Here is a 6,991-nt window from a genome sequence, read left to right as displayed (position 1 = left end):
TGATGTCACTGAAAAAAAATTATGCCAATCCTACGGCAGTGATGTGTTTATAAGAATAAATTTCTCAGTCATCCATGAAAGTAAACACATTAGAGTTGGATTCAATATCAATAAGACAATTTGTAATTAGTGTTGTGTTTTAATTTTTTAGACTCATTGTAGAATTGGAATCAAAATCTATTTAACTTGCAGTTGTTTATGTCAAATTATCGTCCTCAGGATACCTTGTGTACACACCGTAACGTTGAGATTGTACTTTGAATTTTGTCTCACATTATGTTTTTAAAGAAAGTTTTCTTTATTTTTTTTATAATCGGAGATCTCACCTATATTTGTTAGATGAGTAAATCCAGAACACAGTGATCAATTCTAAACTACTTCATTGAATAAGTTAATATTTTACAAGTATAACAGAATCAAAAAAAGCCGAAAAAGGCACTTTTGTCACATTGTTTATTTGAAAATTTGTAAGGAGCCTTTTTCTTATAAATAAGTTGTTTTGTTTTTTTGATGAGGTAATTTCAAATAGTTAGAGACAACAATAAAACAATAATGAATTATTAAGTGTAATTGAGTTTTTTGAGATTAAATCATTGAAAAAAGTTTTTGTGGATTTTCTATTTTTAAAAAGACATATTTTTTTGTAATCGGACATCTCACCTATAATTGTTTGATGAGTAAATCCAGAGCACAGTGATCAATTATAAACTACTTCATTAAATAAGTTAATATTTTATAAGTATAATAGAATCAAAAAAAAACTTTTTTTTTATAATTTTTTTTTCAAAAATCATATAGTTGTAATGATCCATTGATTAAAGAATTGGGTTTTAAAATAAACCACTTTGGTTTGGATCAAACCAAATACTTGTCAGTTTTCTATTTTAATTAGGCTTGCTCTGTCATTCATGAATTTAAGTAGTGCGCCAACATGACTTGAATCTTTTTGTCCAATATCGTATGTTCATAAAAAAATGTAAATAGTTTTTTGTCCTACATCAATTAATTACTATAAATAGGTTATTTTGTATTTAATTAGATAATCACAAATAGTGAGAGATATGGATAGAATACCCAATAGCTATTAAAAAGTTGTAATTAGGTTGTCGGGATAGAGTGTTAGTGAGCAGTTTTTTTGTGACTTTTCACGGCCGTTTGGTTATGATTTTTAAAGATTATCTTGGTAATTTATTTTTTATTCTTTTGTTTAATTTGTCAGTAATAAAAGATTATAGTAATTTTTTATTACTAATACTGATGTGATAAGTAATATAGGTGGTAATCTGATTACTACCTTCACTTTAGGTATTTAAATATTATCAAGGTAATTTTGATTTTATTATAATTATATTAGTATTTATTAATTTTTTAAGACAAAAATGAATTTATTTTTAATTAATATGATAAATAATATAAAAAATATTTAAAAATAATTATATTCAAGGGCATTTAAATAAAATAATTTACTAGTAATATTTTATTACCTTTAACCAAACACAATAATTATTTATACTTATCAAATTTTATCAAATATATTAATCATTTATACCGAGTAATTTTTTAAGTAATATATTTTCAATGTAATATTTCTATTTTGGTAATAAAATATTACCCAAACCAAACGCCCCTTCAAGTTTAAAAATGACACAATTATCAAGTTTGATCTATGGTTTATTAGTTTATTGGGATTTGGAGTATGCCACTTTGGGTTGGTTCAAACATTATCTTTTTTAGGTTTGTTATATTATTCATGGTTTTGGGTGTTATACACATTAGGGTAAACAATTAGTACCAAAGTGGAGGTTCATGACTAATTTGAGGGTTTGTGAAGCAATTTAAGGAAGAGCTCTAGTCAAGGGAGGAGTTTCAGTTTAATTTACGTGAAGCAAGCATTTCAAAATGTCAAGAGTGACAAAAATTAGATCAAGTGTTAGTGTTATGAGACCTAGAGAATAAATGACAAATGGAACACAAGAACACATATGGAGACCCTAAATCAAGAAAAACCAGACTGTATTTGAAGAAAAGTTTTACATTATGAACAAAGAAGATTACAAGGTGAAGAAGAGGCTATTTGTTCTCTCTATTTATGCTCTATAATTTAACTCACTTTTAGCACTTCTTATACTCTTACACTTTAATACAACTTTTATATGCAAACTCTAGTCATAGATACCCGACACGTGTTTTGTTAATTGCTTACGCTGAATTACGAATCACAACTTAGTGGCTTCTGGTTGGTGTGATTTTTCGCATTGAACAAAGCTATCTTCCTAAAAGCCAAGAAATAGAATGATGGTAATTGTGAAATATAGAGTCATTAACTTGAATGTTGATGCATAATCCGATGTTTTTTGACCCATATTTCATGTCATGCAGAGAATAAAATCATCTTCAATCACTCAAAATGATGCCACTATTGGTTTCGTTGATCACTAGATTTCAGACCACAATTATCTTGTTCAATCTTGTTGTCTCCACAACTCTTAAATCTTAAGTAACATAGATATTTCTCATTTATGCTGGCTCTCCTGTATCTTCCCTATGTAAGGGACAAAAAGTAAACGTATATATGTATGTATAAAGTCCGGCACATGCCTAGGAGGCCACCAATACATATAGATATGAATACCATGAAGTTTTTTTGGCCGAAAGACTTATTCCCACCTAAGGATTAGTGTATTCTCAAACTCCTATTCATTAAGTTTCAAAAACTCAAACACTCACCTGTTAGTTATTAAAGTTAACAAAATCTGTTAAATCTTAAAAGAAAAAACGTTATTTAACTAATAATATTTCATTTTCCCTCATTAATTTAAAAAACTAATAATTTTTTTCTCCCAAAAAATTTGAAAAACATATTTGTGCCAACAAATCGTCAACCAACTTCCGATTGGCTGATTATTCATCTTTGTCCAGGAGATGGGAGGGTGCACCCGCATGGAGGTTAGTTGGCTCTAGTTGCCAAAGAAACAGGGGAAAAAAATGCAAATCCTAGGGAGAAAATGTAAGTTTTTAAACTTTTGGATGGGAGCATATTATTAGTTTTTTTAGACTAAAAGAGGAAATGAAATAATTTTTTTAATATTATTGGTTAAATGGTGTTTTTACTCTTAGATTTAGCAAATTTTATTAATTTTAATAGTTGATGGATGGATATTTAGGTTTTTGAAACTTAGCGGGTAAAAGTTTGAGAATACACTAAACCTTAGGTGGGAATAAGTCTTTTGGCCAAGCTTCTTTTACTATTTATATAACTTTGTATACAAACAATAACATGTCACTATATGATTAAATATTATTTTATCTTTAATTTAAATTTATTCAATCACACGATGATATATAATTGTTTGTATACAAAGTTATGCACATTATTTCCATACATGACATTACTCTTTTGAGAGTACTGAAATCACTGCAAATTAAGAGATGAAATGTTTTGCAAAAAAGAGAGTTACCCCACTTGATAGTATTACTCTCTTTAAGATTAAGGCCATGTATAATGTTCTTGCAGGCCTAGAACTCCTTACTAACCTCTTGAAAATGCTAGGGATAATATTCATTTTCATTTTGCTGGCTAGTGACCATCCAGTATGATGTAGATGCATGGCCAAATTTTGGCAAAACAGGCGATCCACCGTCAGCTATCCGCCGCCACCAACATGAAACTTACATTTTTTTTTTTTCTAAAAAGCAAGGAACTCGTCCAAATTAGTTAAATAGGTATATCTTAAGGCACAATAACTTGATTCATAACTATTATACTAGATAAGTGAAGATTTTATAAATGTGATAGAAGTTCGAATCTTGATATTCTCTCTAAAAGTTTTAATGCTCGAAACTTATATTTTAGAGCATGACAAACACACACACACATGCGCAAAGTTAACCAAAGAGAAAGTGACAAATATTGATGCAAATATATATGTTTTAATATTATAAATAGGAAAAAAGGACAATTTCCCACCCCAAGTTTTTGTCTAATCTTAAAAGTATACCTATGACGGATGAAAAACCTAAATATCTACTCAAAGTTTAGTTTCTTAGGATACACTCACATATTTTCTATTAGGGTTAAGAGACAAATTCGTTATTTTATCAATAATATTAAAATAATTAAAATTTTATCTCATTTTCTCTCTTTAATTTGAAAAACTAACATTTTTCTCCTGAATTAAGTTTAAAAAAAATTCACTTTTCCCCCCTAAAATCCAACCACTTTCTCCAGTGACGACCTACCAATGACGAAGGAGATTTCGTCCCAAGATTGACCTTTGGATGACGATCATCTCATCTTCCAAGGAGGACAACCATCGTCCATATTTGGATGACGAGTATCGTCCAGATCCAGACGCATTTCATCGTCCAAATCTGGATGACCATCATCGTCCAAATCTAGATGTGTTTCGTTGTCCAGATCTAAATGATGTTTCGTCGTCCAAATCTCTGGATAATAGAGAGTCGTCTATTCTGGATGACAAGTGTCGTCCAAAATGGACGACCAGCATTGTCCAAAATGGACAACAAGCATTGTCCAGAGAATGGATGATGGTCCGTTATCCAGGGAAGGTTGCCTCTGGACGATGCTCATCACTCTCCCTCCAGCCACATCATAGTCAGTGTCAGAGGGAGAGTGAAAAAAATTAGGGATTTTGGGAGGAGGGGGAGAGAAAGTCATTTTTCAAAATTAAGGTATAAGAATAAAATGTTAATTTTTAAAATCGGAGCAGAAAAATACTATAAAATTATATAACTTCAATATAAACAGTAAAATAATGATTTTACCCCTATATTTAACAAAAAAACTTAATAACGATTTAGAGATGGATAGGTGTTTGAAACTTTTTATCTATTATAGGTATACTTTTGAGATTGTGTTAAAATTTAGGTAAGAGATAGTCCTTTTTCCCTTATAGATATAAGAAAACCAAGGGGCTAGCAAAATTCCAACATCTTTTACTACCATTTTCAAGCTCAAAATGATTGAAGTAATATTTCCAAGTCCCCACCCTCACTGTTTTAAAGATAAAAAATATCTTAATGAAAAGGATTCATGAGAAAGGGAGCTTTGCTTGTTAGAAATACGAGGCAATGCCACTTCCAAGAGCCACTAGGTTTCTCGAGAGTGAAGAAGGACCATTAGTGCTTCGTTTGATTAGGATTGGCTTTGTGGACACGATGAGAGCCGTAAATAAGACTTGTTCCATTAATAAGTGAAAATGACAAGTTTGTTTCTTTCTTCTGCTGCTGATGTATTAATTTATTATAGGTTAAAAGGCTTATTTTCACCTAAAATTTAGTTTGTTTTCAAACCCTTATCAATAAAATTTAAATATTTATTTATAAATTATTAAAATTAATAAAAAAATTTATTTTAACGATAAAAATATTATTTAATTAATAATATAAAAAATTATCTTATTTATTTAAATTTTAAAAATTAATAATTTTTTAATATTAAATTTTAAAAAATTATATTTTTCTTTATAAAACTTCAATTTTTCAACGACTCTTCTCTTTCTCCAACAATCAACATCTTCTTTTCCTCTCTTTCCCTTCTTTCGGATTCATTTTTGTCAAAAAAAAAATTAGTCTTTATCTAGGTGAATTCACGAAGAAGAGAAAATCATCGTTTGCTACTGATGTATTAATTTATTATAGTATAATTGAAGTGGATAAAGATTAATTCACTATAAAATGGATATAAATGATTGATTGAGTCCAACAATGCAACTTGAGCACAACTGAATCTGATCATAACATTGGATATATAGCATTAATTCTTGCATTTGCTCACTAATGTTGTTATCAGTAATTAATGCTATAATTACAATCATGAACAAACGCAACTCATACCTAGTTTCTTCAAAAAATCCTTGTTTGATCACTATGTGGTCAAATGGTAGACATATTCATTGTTAAGCACCTTTGATTGTCAATATAAACATGCAAAATAGCCTTAATTAATTATGATTTTCTTAATGAACATACTATTTCGTATACGTGTCTAATTTACAACGATGTAAAAGTACTCAAACCTAATAACAATGTATGATCCTCCACTAGAACAGAACGCCAACAATTAGATATGTCAATCAGACCTATTGAATTAAATATGATATGTTTAAGTTCGAACCCAAAAAAATTTTCAAGTTCAAACTTCGAGTTTGTCTATTTGGGCCTCAAAATTTTAGTTCATGCCTAATTCATTAAATTGAGTTGGGCTAGAATCTACAACGATGTAAAATTTTAGTTCAAGCCTATTTCGTATACATGTCCAATTTACGACGATGCATAAGTACTCAAACCTAATAACAATGTATGATCCTCCACTAGAACAGAACGCCAACAATTTGATATGTCAATCAAACCTATTGAATTAAATATGATCTGTTTAAGTTTGAACCAAAAAAAATTTTCAAGTTCAGACTTCGAGTTTGTCTATTTGGGCCTCAAAATTTTAGTTCAAGCCTACTTTGTATAAGTGTCCAATTTACAACGATGTAAAAGTACTCAAACTTAATAACAATATATGATCCTTCACTAGAACAAAATGCTAGCAATTAGGCATGTCAATCAGACCTATTGAATTAAATATGATCTGTTTAAGTTTGAGCCCAAAAAGATTTTCAAGCTCATACTTTGAGTTTGTCTATTTGGGCCTCAAAATTTTAGTTCAAGCCTAATTCATTAAATTGAGTTGGGCTTAGAATCTATTTGAAGTCTGTCCATAAAATTTTTAAAAACTATAAAACACTATAATTTTAAAAATATATAAAAAAACACCCCCACCAAATAAAAAATAACCAATTCAAACAAATATAAACTACCATTATAATTTATATCTAATCTTTTTTTAGAATCATGGAAGCAAAAAAAAAAAAAAAAAGAACAATGGTTTCAAACATCGAATTAATATATAAAATAACTGAATTTTAGAATATAAACAATTTATAATATATATATATATATATATATATATATATATATA

The sequence above is a fragment of the Mangifera indica genome, unplaced genomic scaffold, assembly GCF_011075055.1.
Source record: "Mangifera indica cultivar Alphonso unplaced genomic scaffold, CATAS_Mindica_2.1 Un_0086, whole genome shotgun sequence".
NCBI lineage: Eukaryota > Viridiplantae > Streptophyta > Magnoliopsida > Sapindales > Anacardiaceae > Mangifera > Mangifera indica.
Note: the sequence above shows the minus strand (reverse complement) of the source record.